Source organism: Condylura cristata, unplaced genomic scaffold, assembly GCF_000260355.1.
Source record: "Condylura cristata isolate star-nosed mole 26May11 unplaced genomic scaffold, ConCri1.0 scaffold00006, whole genome shotgun sequence".
Classification (NCBI taxonomy): Eukaryota; Metazoa; Chordata; class Mammalia; order Eulipotyphla; family Talpidae; genus Condylura; species Condylura cristata.
This window is the reverse complement of record NW_004567107.1, coordinates 28,124,611-28,141,772: the sequence shown is the minus strand read 5'-3', so window position 1 is coordinate 28,141,772 and position 17,162 is coordinate 28,124,611.

Below are 17,162 nucleotides of genomic sequence, written 5' to 3'. Positions count from 1 at the left end.
TACATATGATATATTGAGTTGTCAGAAAAGTCATGATGCATTTTTGCTTGAAAAACAGAAAAAAATACATCATAACTTTTCTGACAACCCATTATACATATATCACATAGAATCTGTGTGGGAGGATATAGACATAATTAATTGTGGTGAGAAGAGAAGAGAAGAATATAATATTTTAATTTCTCCCCATTGACATTTTCTAGTTTTTTTCCAGCTCAATTATCTCAATACTGAAGATATGTTAGATGTTTAACATCTTGGTTTGATATATGTATATTTTAAAATGATGTAATTTTTTAATATTGAAAAGATATTGCTTTCATAATTGTATTCATAATCATAAAAAGATGTTAAAAAAAACCCCAGAATTACCTTTTGGGCAGCAATAATGACAGGGGTCAGGGAAGCCAGCTCAACCTACCAGCTCTCATGCTGACACAAAGTATGGGGGACCTCTCTTTGACAATGTGGCCTCTCAGAAACCCCAGCAAAGACCTTAATTCTGTAGCCACATGGTCCCACTGTTTTCATTTTGAGGCACAGGCAAACAAACATTTATCACAATGTAATTGATGGTGCAGAGAGATTGCTCTCATGTTGATTTCTGAGTAGTGGGACTGTGAGTTTGAGGCGCAGGTAGAGCTCATAGGAAGTTGCGTGGCCTCAGCCTGGGCCATGTTTTGTTTTAGATGGGAAGCATTGCTTCACACAGGCTACTAAACTCAGGCTCTTGGTAGATGTTGCACTAGCAATATTGTAGTGAAAAAGGAAAAAACCAAAAACAAAACAGCAACAACAAAAAAAACCAGGAGTCATGGAGCAGGCTACAAGATGCCACTTGATTCAGAAAAGGGTGGGTCAAAATGAACACTGGATTTTGGGCTTTAGGGAGGGTGAGTACAAACCTGACTTTTATCCTGACTCTGATCTTATTAACAAGGTGTTCCACTGATCAGTCCCTGGGATGCAAAGCACTTCAGTATTGCCCAAGGGCGATCAAGCCTTCTGCTCTTGGCTAACTTGAAAGGAGCCTTGCATGCTAAACCCAGGACAGAATATCTGGTACACTAAGGGCCACGTTTTGTCAGTCTTCCTTAAAGCTGTTCCTGAGAGGCAGGTAGATGGCACACAGTTTTCCACCCAAACATTAAATGATGTTGGATGCTGAAATAACAGCCAGAAAATTCTATCCTATAACCAGTGAGTCTTTTTTCTGAGACAGGTTAGAATTGTCAGTTGATACCTATTCAGTTCTCAATGAATGGCTGAGCCATTCTCTAATTACATCTTGAAGGTAAATGTAGGATAAGGTGAAACACCAAAAAACAAAGGGAAGTAGAAGCAGAGGGGAACGCCCGCAGCATGCTGACCTCAAACATGATTTGTAGGGTCAAATCTACATTTTAGAACAAGGTGGGCAGCCCAGATTACACTTAAGAAAGTTGAGTTTAGGTCATATCACATGATTTGGCCTCTATAGCTAAGTTTTGGGGCCCAGAGAGACTCAGCCAAACAGATCTTCCAAACATGCGCATTGAGAACAGTATTTATAGATTTTTACTTAGGGCAAGACTGCTGTTTCTTACAGAATGGACCTGTTTGTGAAGGACTGCTTGCTTGTGAGTATGCTTGGTAGATGTTTTTCACCCTTAAGAAGTGCATTTTGAGGTTCCTCCCAGGTGGTGCAGTAGGTTAAAGCACAGCACTAGGAAGCTAAAGCCAGTTCTCCATGGGTTCGATCCCTGCCTGCCCGGGAGGTGATCCACATGGTGTGGCAGACCTCTCCTGATCTGCCCGCTGCTCCCCTCAGCAGTGTACTTCATGGATCTGCCTGTTCTGCTCCCAACTCTGTCACTGGTGAAACCTCTCACCGACCCTGCACCTCTGGCCTGTACCCCAGTTCTGTATGCACAAATAAATAGATCTTTAAAAAAAAAAAGGTGCATTTTGAATTAGTGAAGAAAACCCCTAAGTGCATAAAAAGTAAAATCACTAAGGGTGGCAACTGATGTTTCCCTCTCGTGAGCTGTTTGGCAATCATGTATTGGGAATTTCTGTCATTATTATGATCATTAGAATTAACTAATACTTTTTTTTTTTAAAGATTTATTTATTTATATAGAACCGGGGTACAGGCTAGAGATGCGGAGGGTGAGAGGATTCACCAGAGACAGAGTGGGGAGCAGAACAGGCAGATCGACGAAGTACACTGCTGAGGGGAGCAGCAGAGAAGAGGGCGGGTCAGGAGAGGTCTGCCTCGCCATGTGGTCACCTCCGGGGCAGGCAGGAATCGAACTCATGCGGAAGCGGCTTTAGATTCTCAGTGCTGTGCTTTAACCCACTGCGCCACCAGGGAGGGCCCAGAATTAACTAATACTTTTAAACTCCTTTTTGCCACCATGCTAGGATGTTAAGGTATCAAATGAAATCTTAGGTGGAATCTTATGATTTTTGTTATATGCCAAATAGGCAATTTTATGTGATTCAATATAATAAGCGGTCTTTCTCTTAGGGGAGCTTAGACTGAATTGGGAAATGAGAGTAACAACATATGCACAGTGATTAGAACTGGAATTAAGAAGTTTTTATTTTGGATCAGTGATACATATATTGGTAATACTTTTGGTGTGTCCTGACTGATTCCATGAAGGGTAATCTGTCCCACTAGAGGAACCATTTGGTCTACCAGGGAACTGACCCAACGATAATACGCAATTCAGTTTTATTCCAAAATAGCGTTATCTGCCTTGACCATCCTACCTGTTCCTAAGAGTTGGCTCTGGAGGTTTTATAGAAATAAATTTACCCTTAAATCAAGATTTATGCTCGTGGTAGATATTTGGCAGAATTTACTGCAGTCTGGAAGAAGAGCTCACATTTGAGCTCCTTAGGTCCTTGACAAAAATATGCAGCTTCCCAAAGCGAGATCTTTGAGGACACAGCTCACTTAGATGCATAAGCTCTGGTTGTGTTTCTTTTAAAATCAGGCACATTACTTTATAGTCACACATTGTAAGACAGACCTCAGGATCTCTGAAAATCAGGAGAAGCATTTTGTTCTTTCTGCCTGAATTTTATTCAATCTCATATTCCACTTGTGTGGCTGTGAACTGACCTGGCACATTCTTTTTCAGAGAGACTCACCCCTGGATCATCTGTTAAGGTTTTTATTTTTTTGATTTTATTATTGTACTAATCATGGTGCTCCTCAGATAGTTTCTGGTCTGCTATTAAATTTTTAATAGAATCCACTGAGCTGCTAGAATTGCGCAGCATAATACTGGACTCAAATTTTTCTCTCCTTGCTAGGGGTTTTCTATTCTAGAGAGTAATGGAGAATCATGACTTTCCTGACACAGATAAAAGAACAAAATTAGTCCAACCTATTCTGAAAGTCAGATGACACAGTTTGTGTTTCATTTCTGAATGGACTTTTGGGGTTATCTTTGGCAAGCTGACGAACTTCTGGCAATATTATTTTCTCCCTTGGGAAAATTGGGTCTTTTAAGCAGTAGATAATCTCCAAGTTACCATCTGACTCTACAGCAACATGTGCATGCAAAGCTTATGCTGTTAGTGAAATTATTCTATCATTCTTAATCACACACTTTTGTGGAGTATAAAAGAAAGAAGATAGCTCAGAAAAAGACAGGCTGGTAGTAAAATTTAGATTTTGCAATGCTTTTTGTAATTGACTCATATAGAAATAATTTAGATCTGACTGGTGTGGGGAGATATTTCATCTTTACATGACAATATTATAATAGAGGGGCTCTGGAGAGCTGCTCCCAACACCTGAGGTTTCTCTGTTCCTCTATATATTTGAAAATTGGAATCCATGCAAATGGAAGCAATCATTTGTGTCAGAATAAGTTCATAGTCGCTTGAGGTTCCTTTCTGTATGTGAAGATCGAGGATCGACGGGGTACCTATTTTACTGACCTGAGCAAGTGCTGAACATTTAGGGGGAAGAACAGCACTTGCAAAATTTGTGTCGCTAAGTGGAATATTTCATTTTGTGATCTTGGACTTGAGACTTCAATCAGTGTCTTGGCCTGGTTTGCTCCAGTGTGGTTCAGGCTTGACTGTCCTTGCCGGTGACATTCTGCCACCTTGTGGTCAGGTGTGGACTTCCACGTCATGCTTTGTCCCTTAGAGTGCTGGCTGCCCTCTGCTCAAGAAGCAATGTAGACATCTCCAGGCTTCTGGATTTGAAGAAATATCCAGAATAAGTTCTGTTCATTATTTATGAAGTCTTCTATGGATTATTCTATATTTATTACAGTCCCCCAAGGAAAGTGAGTACTGCTTTCATTCTTGAAGAGCAAACTTAGGTAGTAACTGATGGGCTAGTCAGGAGTGGAGAAAGTGTTGGAAATGTCTGACCTTGGCTCTACTCCTAAATGGATTCTTGTCTCAGGAAAGAACCAGATCTGGAGTTGAAAGGTCAGGCTCTTTTGGTTTTTGCAGATTAAACTGTTCATGCTGTGGAAGACCACTCCCTACCACCAAACTATTCACTGTCCTTAGACAATAGTTCCAGAGTTTTACCTGTGTCACTGTTACTGCAGAACCTGGTATAACTAACTAATCCACCATATCACCACCACTCAGATGATACGCCGTGGAATTGAGACCCAGCCTAAATAGTGTGAGCTCTTTCTAACTTTTCTGCCTTATACATGAAATGAAGTAAAAATATCTCCTTTACACCACACAAAGCAGATATAAGATTGAAGGAGATGGAAATGCAAATGAATGTGTTTTGCAATGAAAAACATCTATCTAGATACTGGTTGACATTTTAAAAAGTTATTATTACTATCATTAAGCTTGCTGTTAAAATTATTGCTAGCAACCTACAAAAATTTCAGTTTCCTAAATGGAGAAGAAAACCGACTTCTAGGAGAGGAATATCCATATTAAATAAAATCCATTTGCGGTTGCTATTAATGATACTCACTTAATCACATTTTCCCATTTGTTGCAGTTTCAAATGAAGCTGATCTTATTGAGAGATTCCGTATGTGGGAAAATGAAATCTGTACATAAACTCAGTTTATAAATGATGGTGTGGCTTTGTTGCATTGGGAGATAAAAAATAAACTAGTGTAATAAAGTTTTGAGATTTTTGACCTATAGCTGCCTAGGTAAATTGGATAGTTAATTTAAGTTAAAGGAGAAAAAAATATTCAGTCATCTGCTCTGAGATTCATGTTCTAAGTTGGGTTGACTTTAGTTATTGGGAATACTAGCTCTCCTGTGAATATATACTCATCTCTCTACCATTGTAAATGTAGTATTTGCATCATGAAAGTAAGTAATGCTTGGAGAATAAACCAAACAAACAAAAACAGCATGTCCTTCTTTTCTCAAAGTCAATGTTAGGTTATCGGGATGCGTAGGGTAACAAAACCTTGATGCGATGTATATGACCATCTGGCCTCAGCACCATATTCATCACTCACATTGTCTCCTGCAATCACTTCTTTAACAGGATAAACCTGGCCAGTGGTCCAGGTTGGATCAGCAAATCTTTAGGGGGAAGATCTGGCTTGCTGACCTGAAAATGTATTGCTAAGTATCTCGAGATTTTGAAAATGTGTCCCTGAGACTTCAGGAGTGTCTGCCTTACTGTCATTGATGAAAAAATGGTGTGTTGGAGACTAGTTTGATTTTTTAAAATGAGATATAAGTTGTTAAGCATTTATCACTCTGTAGTCACAATGGGTCTTCATGTTTTATGGGTCAATGGGTAACTCTGACAGCTGTATTTTATTCATTATCTACCTATATTGCTATTCAGAGATTTGCAAGACTGGAAGTGGAAAAATTACACTTTGATTTCCGCCTCCAGTATATATACACACAATCTCTCTCACATACACGCACACAATTTTCATAGGCTTTAAATAACCCATAACAGGCCCTCCCTGGTGGCGCAGTAGGTTAAAGCACAGCACTAAGAAGCTAAAGCCACTTCTTCATGAGTTCGATCCCCACCTGCCCCGGAGGTGACCACATGGCGTGGCAGACCTCTCCTGGCCCGCCCGCTGCTCCCCTCAGCAGTGTACTTCGTGGATCTGCCTGTTCTGCTCCCCACTCTGTCTCTGGTGAAGACTCTCGCCACCCCTGAGCCTTTGGCCTGTACCCCAGTTTTGTTTGAACAAATAAATAAATCTTAAAAAAAAAATAACCCATAACATGTACATTTAAATAAAAAGGGAGGTTTAATGGGGTATATGGAAGGGAGCATGTAGTAGTTCTTCCTGTTTCTCATTGATGGTGGTGCTGGTGGGAGGCAGCTCAGATATGGGTTAAGTAGTTTTATAAACCTGTTGTCTTCCCATCAGTTGCCTCACAGTCCTGCCTACTTCATGTTAGCAAGAAAGGGATAGGGAGCATTTGGTCCAGTAAATTATATAAACTAGCACACAGGGCAATTTCATATTATCTATGTTCTTAGCATCAGGACCAGTTGTTCTTCTGGGAAATTCAAAACTTTATAAGCCTTATGATGCTGAGAAGTATGTTCTTAAAAGTTTTATTGTCACATTTACCATTAGATAGTTTGAAACTAATTCACAATTCAGGCACAACAAATATATAAGACATTAGGGTATATTTTGTGATAAGTTTATTTGGAACTTTATTGTATTTTCTATTTTAAAGTTTTCTTGTTTACATTAATAGTAAGAAATAGCTTTGGATGTGAGGAATGAATAACCCCCATAAGTGATTTAAACCAGATAGAAATTTCAGTTTCTCTCAAGTAAAAGTCTAGGTAGGTTGTTCAAATTTGGAATGAGAGTTCTGTAACATTCAGAATTTCTGTCATACTCAACACAGTTTCTAACTCGTAGTGTCAGAGAGTTGCTCTGACTTTTTATCATCTTTCTAGTAAGTAGGAAGAGCAGGAAAAAGGGACACAACCGCCCTTTCCTTTTTTTTTTTAAAGATGTATTTGTTTATGCATACAGAACTGGGGTACAGGCCGGAGGTGCAGGGGTGGTGAGAGGGATCACTAAAAGACAGAGCGGGGAGCAGAACAGTCCAACTGAAGAAGTACACTGCTGAGGGGAGCAGCGGGCAGATCAGGAGAGGTCTGTCACGCCATGTGGGTCACCTCCCAGGCAGGCAGGGATCGAACCCATGCGGAACTGGCTTTAGCTTCTTAGTGCTGTGCTTTAACCTGCTGCGCCCACCACCAGGGAGTGCCCACCCTTTCCTTTTAAGAACACTTTCTAGAAATTGTTCCAACAGCCTCTGTTTACATTCCCTTTACCAGACCTTTGTTACAGGCTATACCTCACTTTAAGGGCAGCTGGAAAATGGGGGTAGCTGTAGAGAGGGGAGATGGACTACTAGGTCACAAGTAGTAGATGTGATATATCTATTTGTAATTTAGATTTCATAAATTCTTTTGCAGATTACTTTAGATTCTATTCATACTGGGGGGGCAGTGCTAAGTAAATGAAAGAGTAAAGAAATTTATATTCATGAAAAAATATCTTGCTATTGCTGCTGTTTAACATGAGTTGGAATTTCAGAAAGGGCTCCTTGGCTCCATAGAGTTCTTCAACAGTTCCTGTAGATTCCAATTTAAGATGCTTAGATCACTAAGGTTGCCAAAGTCAGTACTGATGAACTTGAACTTCTTCTCTGCACTGAGTAGTATATGTTCATCCAAGTCAAGCCTATAAAGGAAGATAAATTTTCCTTGGTTTGAAGTAAATGTTTATCAACTTAATATCTTAACACTGCTTCTCTCTGCCAATCTAGTTGAGGGTTATATAAATCTTTGATGGAAAAAGGGGACATTGTTAGATTTGAAATGTAATTTATCTTTCAAAGTCTGAAAGACTTCTCAGGGATGGAAGGATGTGACAAAAAGGATGTAGAATAGTGAAAAGTTTGGGTGATGATAGCAAGAATTGTTTTGTCATGAGATTTTAAAATTATTCACATTACAGTAGGATTTTTCAAATGTGTTTGCCTAGGTGCTTAGTGAATTGTTAAAATTCCAGAGACCTGGGTCTTACCACCAGAGAGTCTGATTCGGTAGCTTGGGAATAGCATTGAACAAATACTGTGTAGAGTATGCTGATTGCCCAAAGTTAAACATTTTAAAATGAAGTTCAAATTTTCCTTTTCGGGGTGGGGGGGGGGTGTCAAAAACCAAAAAACCATGAGTAAGTCATTTTTAAAAGTACAGAGTTTGCTTTTCATAGTTTTCTAGATTTTTGAAAGTCTAGCTATTCTCTCTTCTCTACCCCTTAATTTCTTTAGTGAAGCCTGGCCCTCAGACTGGTTGAGCACAATTAAATTCCTACCTAAAGATTAATGATTTGATGAGGGGCTTTTAGCATTTTCTGGGTGCTTTGGTCACCTGACATGTGCTAGGCACCAGTGGGAAGGGAGAAGGCAGCCTTCAGTCCCACTTCGCTATGACAACCATTGCACACTGATGTGTTTCTCAGTTTCCAGCCTGGTGACTTTACAGTATCATTTGTGTTATAGCAATAAGAGCGAGTGGCAGTTGACTTTGGTGTTCAAAATGCTCTTGAAACAGGGCTTCCATCCTAGGCCCTGACTACTTCTGCTCTGCAGTTTCCTGTATGTGATTTTTTTTTTTGGACCTTGGGGTCTCGGAGCATGAGAAAAACAAAGCGAGAGGGCATTCTGTGATGGGATATTGGTGGTACATGTATGTAAACGGGAGCTGCCAGCTGGGCCAGTAGGATATGGACAAGTATGACTTTTTCAGAAAAAGAGTGAATCTTATAAAGACAGATTGAAATTTAGGCCAGCAGGGGAATTCCAAGTTCCTCATTCTTCAAGAGACAAGAAAAATCAATCATTCTTTGACATTGAATGTTTGTGGGTATTATAGTAAAATTAGGACTAGCAGGAGAGAGGGAAAAGTTTCAAACATCGAGTAAACTTGAATTTCATAACAAGTACACCACTTGGTTTCCACAATGAACATTTTTAACTTGTCACATCCACATATCACATATTATTTATCTAGATATCTTGTTATCCTTCATCAGCATATCTTATTTTGGAGGGGTGGTTTTGGTTTTAATATTCTGATTGTTCCTTCTTTCCTTCCAAAGTTGGTATTTACTACCCTTCTTTCATTTGTACTCTCCACCCACATCTATCTTTAATGAGCGCAACAACAGCTATGACGCTTCCTAACACTACTCCAGATTTGGAGCAATGGGTCAACACAGGGAAACAATTCTGGGCCCTGAATCCCTGCCTTGTCCTCCTAGTTCCACACTGGCTCTGGCCATTCATTGGAAAAACTATCTGGTCTCTATCCTGTTCATTGCACCAATGTCAGCACAGCAGCCGTGCCATCCGCCTTAGCAGATGCATTTGCAAATAGCTACAACCTGAGTTCCCCTGGAGTATATCCCTGGTATTGCTGGTTAGAAAAGTTCACTTTATCTTCCAGTTCTCCAGAAGACCAGCCCTTTGCCAATTTCAGGTGGAATTTTGATTGAATTTCTTCTGAATATTAGTTTTTAAGGAAAAAAAAAAACTTCCACACGTACCCAGCTGCAGCTTCCTGTGAGCTCCTGTAGCTTGTTTGAGAACTCTGGATTCTGTTGCTATGGAAACAATAGTCAAGTCAGGCAGTAACAAGAGGACCACTTCTTGATCCCCAAGAACATATTGTTTCTTTCTGTTTGGTTGAAATAGACTTAGAAACACTCACTGTCTAGATAATTCATTTTCCATGATCAAATATTGATGAATAAATGGTCAGAGAACAAATAATTGCAAACTGTTCTGAAAAAAAGATAGGTTGAATTTTGAATTGAATAGGTGAATTCCAGTGAGAATTAGTTTTTGTTTCACATAAGCACTTTTGAGAGCTGGCCAACCTTTCCTATAAATGGAATTCAATTTATTATAGCTTGTAAGTAATACAATTTCCAGCTGATGGATCTGCTGTCCCTTGTGAAATGCTGGGGGCACATCTGTTACAGAGCGAGCAGGGCTTACATCCACGTGCAGCAAGTGTCCCTGTAACACTCCAAACTATAGTACTTTTCACATTTCTGATATGTATGTCTTAAAACTCCTGTTCCCACACCTTAACTTAGTCCTGTGAAGTTGGATGCTAATGTAACTTACTTGTTATTCATGACTTAGAAAAGCTGAGTGATTTATCTCAAAATGGAATACAGTGAAAGCGCTAATCAACCTTCTATTCATCCCAGAATGAGCTCATGGTGCTCTGGCTTCCCTGTGATTCCCCCTTGTGGCTCCAGCATTGCCGATCTCCCACTTTGTGACCTGAAATCAACAATCTTCAAAAGCGCTGTAATGACAACATAGAAGTTAAGGGACCCCGTAAGGTTATGAGGTGGCCAGGCCTTTTCCACTTTACAATTTAGAGTTCTGAAGTGAAATGCTCTGAAACACCTAGAGAATGCATGGCAACTAAAAGTCTCTTTTAAAAACAAATATTCTGTAAAGATTGGAAATAATCTAAATGTTCATAAGAGTAGAATGGGGACGTAAATAGTGGTACGTTTACATGACACAATAAAAACAGAATGATTTACAACATAAAACTGAAATATGTCATGTGGAATGAGAGGCAAAAGAGCATGTATTGTCTGATCCGTTATGTGAAGTTCCATCTGAGACATTTATCTAAACAGTCTCTAGGGGAAAGAAACTCAGGCTACCTGGGAGGGCAGGGAGGTGGCATTGGCTGGGAAAAGGCAGCAGGGAGTTCTCTGAAATGAAGGAAATGTGCTGATTTTAACGAGGGTGCAGGCACACCTATGTATACATTTGTCAAAATTCTTCAAATGGCACATGAAGAATCTGTGCATTTACTACATATAAATTATACTTCAATAAAGAAGAGAATGTACTTTATAGACTTACTTTGTGAAGCATTCTTCCAAGTGTTTTACTTAAATGTTTTAACTTATTTAATATTAAAAAGGAGGAGTTATGTTTATTTGCATTTTACATATAGGAAAACTGAGGCACAGAGAGTTTACATAAATGCACAAGGTGGTGAAGCTAATGTCTATGACCAGGATTTGGCAGTTCAGTTCCAGATCTGGACTGGTCTCACAGTGACTAAATCACACTTTGGTGCCTGCCTGAAGGAGGAACCAGTTTGTTGTTTTCCATGTTCCACAGTAACTTTTCAAATGTAATAGAGAACAATTGTGTATAAGCAGAAAGAATGTGCAGACCAAAATTGCACCTAATTATGAATGATTCCTATTGGTTTCAACATAGACAGCTACGGAATTGCAGAATGCCTTGCAGGTTATTGGGAAGGCAAATCGAGGCTTGTAACAACACAGTTAATGTTGTAAGACGAGCAAAATCATGTGCATGATGTTGCCAAGAAATGGACAGTGATGGTGGTTCAGACACTGAGCTTGAAAGAAGACTCATCCATACTAACTTGGTAGTTAGAATTTATTGTGTTGTTTGTTATATACAGAGAAAAATCAACAGTGATACCAACATGCTAACTGTGGCTCACTATGGGGTATGCGATTGAGCAGGGAGGACATTTTCAACTTCGATATCTTGCATTTCATTTGCAATTTTTATTATGTGCATGCATTTTCTGATTTTTAAAAGATTTTTCATAGTGACCCAATGAACTGCTTCTGCTTATGGAAATTTAGCCATTTTGCCATATTTATTCATTCATTCCTTCAGTAGTCAAATATTTACTGAATGTTTACTGAATGCCAGTTAAGAGGTACTGATGATACACAGGAATAGAATTGCCTGTGGTCAGGCAGACCATGTGAACAAGCAATTAGAAATGAAGTAGTACTCAATGTTGGAGGGATTTAGATCAGACCAGGGATGCTGCTGCTACCTGCTTTTAGCTACAGTCATCTGTGGGTTTGGTGGCCTGCGTGACAGAGCTGGAGATGAAGCATTTTGGAATGACCTATGTTTCCAGGTCTTACCTTATGTGCATTATGGGAAGCAAACTTTGACCTATACATGACTAATTCTCCAGGTTACCATGATTTGTAAGACATTAGCTTTTTCCTAATCCTGGTTTTTTTTTGGTACAGCAGTTGGTTCTTAGTTGTCAAGGCACTATATTTCAAGGCTGTCATTCTATGTTTATGGCTACAGGCTGTACCCCTTACATCAGTCAACATCTTCCAATTTTGTAAAAGGAATAATGGGTAGGAGGGATAGGCTTGATGTAGCTTCATTGTTTATTTTCTATTTTCTAGATTCTCAAAACGAAAAATGCTAAGTAGCATTCTAAAGACCAGGATTGAGTGTACTTACCCCTTATCCAAGTACGGTCATTGCCTTTGTAATATGAAGGAAAACATAATTATTGTACTAAGTGTGCTGTCTTTAGAGCCAGGAAAAGAATGGGTAAGTATATCCTTTTCTTCCGGCTTGAGTTTAAAACTATTTTTTTTTTTTATTAAGCAGCAGGTTATAAAAAATAGCTTTTCTCAGGACCATATGGCTCATTAGCACCATATGGTGCACCTGTGGCAGACATAGTTCTTTCTTGAGTCCTGTGCGCCGACCTGTTTAAATGTGAATGATTGCCTTCCTCTCCCCCTCTAGCACATTCAGGGTAGTTTAAGCCTTCCTGGCACACTGTGTCCTTCAATACTTTCTTTGTAGGCATGCTTGATTTTAGAATTGTTCTGTAATTGGGAGTCAGCCTCACTGGGCATTGTATGTCTTAGGCTTTTCTCAGTGGTCCACCAACTTAATTAAATGACAGGACTATAAAAGCAATTAGGTAGGAACATTTGCAAAATGAATGCATGTTAGCAGTCTTTAGTTACAGAGACCTTCTCACTCAGACCTAACTGCTTGGATGTGCTGATTTTACCAATGGGAAAACATTCAAAGAAAATTCTCTGTATACCACAAGTCCAATCTATTCTTGGCTGAAACCCTAAGGCCTGCAGAGCTAGAGAATTTGTTTATAACTATAGTTTCAGTTTTGAGGAGAGAAGTGCCGTTTCTCCTCTCCCCTTTTACTAACCAATGAAAAATAATAAGAATAAGAAGCAATAAAGCAAGCTTCCATCTTCATTGAAATTAGAGAAGACTCATAGCTGTACCTATAGGACTTGTATGAAAAAGGACTTTTTGATTATGAAAACTGTACCAGTATGAATGTAGACTCAGAGGGAAGGCAAGTGACATCACATTTCATGAGCAATCTGGACAAAGTGCAGATTCTTCAGAATACATGCTACAGCCTTGGCTTGAAAAAAGACCAGGGTACATAGTGTCAGTTTCAAGTGGCCTCAAACAGTTGAACAAACACACAGGAGACCGCAAATTTTCTAGCTAAAAAAACTATCAGTGGGTCTTTTAAGATCGTCCTTCTAAAGATTAGATATAATTACAATAGGAATGTCTAAGGTAGATTGCTAAGTGAAAAGAACCGAAAGTAATATGTAAATATCCCGCTAAGACTACAGAAAACTGTAGGGAACAGACAACTCTCTGGCTTCTTTGTCTGCTAATGAAAAGTGAAGGCATCAGCTTGCACCAGACCTTCCATTATTGGTTTCATTGGAGGAGGGAAACGTCAGCCAACCCAGACTTACTCACATACTCATGGGGGTTTGGTAAGGTTTCTGGAGTTATTAAGTCCATTATGCTCAGCAGTTCATTTGTATGGTCTGTACTCTTCAAGTCTCCTCTCATCATATGTCTTAGAATACTACCTTTTTTTTCAGCTCAAGGATGGGCAATATCAAAAGAAGAATGAGACTCAGACTTAAGTAAACAGGTTGCATTTAAAAAGGAATGTCACACACAGGGAGGTAGATGAACAAAAATATCAGAAAGATTACAGAGCAGGTGAAAATTAAGATGTGTTTCTCTAAGAAACAGGCTGTGATATATATTAATATCCAATATAGACACACATTTCAATTCACCTAAGAAGTCATCCTACAGAATTGTACTGCCCAATTCTGTAGCCACCAGTGTCTGAAATATGGAACACATTCATATATAAAGCTGAGGAACTAGATGTTTTTATTAAAAAGTGATATCATTTCGGTTATTGTAAGACTTTTAATTATGTTTGGAATAAACTGGGCATATCAATTTACTTTTCAAATATAAATTTTATGAAATCTAAATGTTGATAATGTATTGCTGGTGAAAATTAAGTGTCTCAATTAAGAGATGCTCTAAGTATAAAATATATGCTATGTTTTTAGATTTGTTTAATAAAAAGAATGTGAAATAGCTCATTGAGATTACTTTACCTTGGATATGTTGGGTTAGTATGTTATTAAAATTAACATCAGTTTTTTTCCTTTTTAATGTAATTACTAGAAAAGTTTAAATTACTTGTCACTTGCAATATACATCTATCAGATAGCACTGTTATAGGAAATAAGAGCAGCAGTATATTAAGAAAAAATAAGTGCTGTTAAAAAACAAACAACCCTTCCCCCTGCACACACACATAGCAAAAAACAAACCCTAAACAAAAAATAAAGCCTAAATCAAGACCAAAATCCAAACCTGGAATCAAAGTGAGTTCTTGTTCTTAGAAGAGTGTTTAATAATACATATGCAAAATTCACCATAGGCTATTATGAAAGCTGTAAAAAAGGTAAAGTTCTACCAGTGAACTTGATAATCCACAAAGTATTGTTATAGAAGAAAAGTAAACTGCATAGAAATGTGAATAATTTCAGTATTACATAACTATCATCCCAATCCTTGTTACATGGTTATGTTTATAAATATGACATGAAAATGAAAAAAAGATAAAGAGCTATATATCAGATTCTTTGGAGTGGGGTAGACCGAGGTAGGGGAGGAGAAGGCAAGTAGCAAGAAAATAGAATGTCTCCCCCTCCCTCCCTCCCCCAACATATATAGTACCTCATTTATGTAGAGTTATACATACACATATGCATACCATGCACATGTATGTGTGTGTGTAGGGAAGGATAGAGCTAGAGCTATTATAATGACTTGTAGGAATATCCAAGTATATTGCCTAGTGAAAAGAAGTTGAAGGTGATAGGTAAATAGACTCATTGTATTTGTGTACAAACACAAAATCCCTCACATTCTAATGCATATTTGAAGACTGGTGTGCATAGTAGTTATTTAATAATAGTAACCTCAGGATTTTGATAGTGTGATAGGAGGTGAACAGGTAGGGAGAAAGATGAGAGTGTGTGTGTATTTGAAGTGGTCACTTTTATCACAAATAGTTATTTTTGTAATTTGAAAAGAAGAAAGAAAACAATTAAAAAAAAGAGTAAGCATAGTCATGCATTGTTTAAAAAATGGGGTACATTCTGAGAGATGCATTGTTAGGTAATGTTGTCATTGTGTGAACGACCGAGAATGTAATTACACAGACTTAGATGGCATAGCCTACCACACACCTAGCTTATATGATACATACAGCCCATTGGTACCACTGCATCTATGTGATCCATTGCTGAAAGAAGTGTCAGTATATAATGCATGACTATATTGTTTGTCTTGAACAACTAAAGTGAGGTGCTATAGACATCCAAGAACGAGTCTGACAACAGCAAAATTTGAAAATTAGTTGGCCAGAGAAGCAGCAGAGATTTTCTTAGAAAGAGATTCTTGGGTATAAAATGATTGAAAGTCCCTCCCTGGTGGCGCAACGGGTTAGGACACAGCACTGCAAGCTAGCTGCAGCCGCTTCAGTGCAAGTTCGATCCCCGGCCCCGGAGGTGACCCACATGGTGTGTCAGACCTCTCTTGACTCTCCCACTGCTCCTCTCAGTAGTGTACTTCCTCAATCTGCCTGCTGTGCTCTGTGCTCTGTCTCTGGGGTAGCCTCTCAGTGCCCCTGCACCTCTGGCTTGTACCCCAGTTCTGTATGCATAAATAAATAAAGCTTTTTAAAAAATGGTTGAAAATTGTGAAGAGTTAGGAGAAAAAAAGAGATTAAAAACAGGTAGCTGGGGAAACAGAAAAGAATCAACCTACAGATATTTGGCACCCCAGCACTCCATAGGCTTTTCTGAAGGCTGACATCACAACATAGAGAAGAGAGGGAAAGACAGGTAAACATTTTTCTAAAATAAAGTCTAGATACTGAAAGATCACATTGAGTTCCCAGAAAATTTTGACACAAGTAATCAAGTACTTGAAATTTTTTTATATTGTGCTCTAATGTCCCTTGGGCATTTAGCTTCCTCCTCCACCACTACCAACATCACACAAAAAATCAGCTACATGTTGAATAAAAATGTACTCTTATGCATGAACAAAAGGAAATATAAATAAAACAGTTCTTAAAATAAATTACTGAAGATATTCCAAAAGATTTTTCACACTTATTCCTTCATATGGATTACCTTTTGATTCAGTCATAGGGTTTGCATTGTTTTACACAATGTGCTTTTTGTGCTGTTAGGATAATTTGTGATAACATTTCATTAGAGAACATTCTACCTTTGATTCTGGAATTTTCTTCTAAGACACATTAAAGTCCTTGTCTGATACCCATTCAGGAAGTTTGATTCTGACACTGCCCTGGCAAGTGGAACTATCAATGGAAAGTTATTAAAGCTTGATCAGGACTTATTTTTCCTCCTGAAATGGTCCCCGAGTGGCCTTTTGACTCTACAGGAATACATTTTCCCAGTTTCATCAATAGGAAACTGGAACATAAATAGGCTTAAGTTGTGCCTACCTGGATACTATTCACGCCCGTGTTATGACAGGATTGTTCATTCATGGCCATCGCCATCATGCTTGCCCTATCTCTGGCTTTAGATAATGGAATGAAGTGGAAATGAAGGGCTTCATTTCCTACCAGAAGTTTTAAGAGTTATGTGGCTTCCCACCTTTCTTTGGCCTCTCCCAAGCACCAACTTTGGGGCTGCACTGTAAGCCTGCTTTCCAGGAAATGAAGACAACATGGAGGACAGCCAAAGCTGACCTTCACTAAACAACGTGAGCACAAAATAGAAAGCTGCCAATGTTTTTTTGGTTGTTGTTAGTGAAGTATAGTTTAACTTACGTTGAGCAGTATAACTCCATAAACACAAAGAGATTTAAAACCTGAATTTGGAATGGCATAATTGCTCTCCTGAAGGACTTTTGCAGAACTAATGAGGGAAGGCAATGAGTGGGTG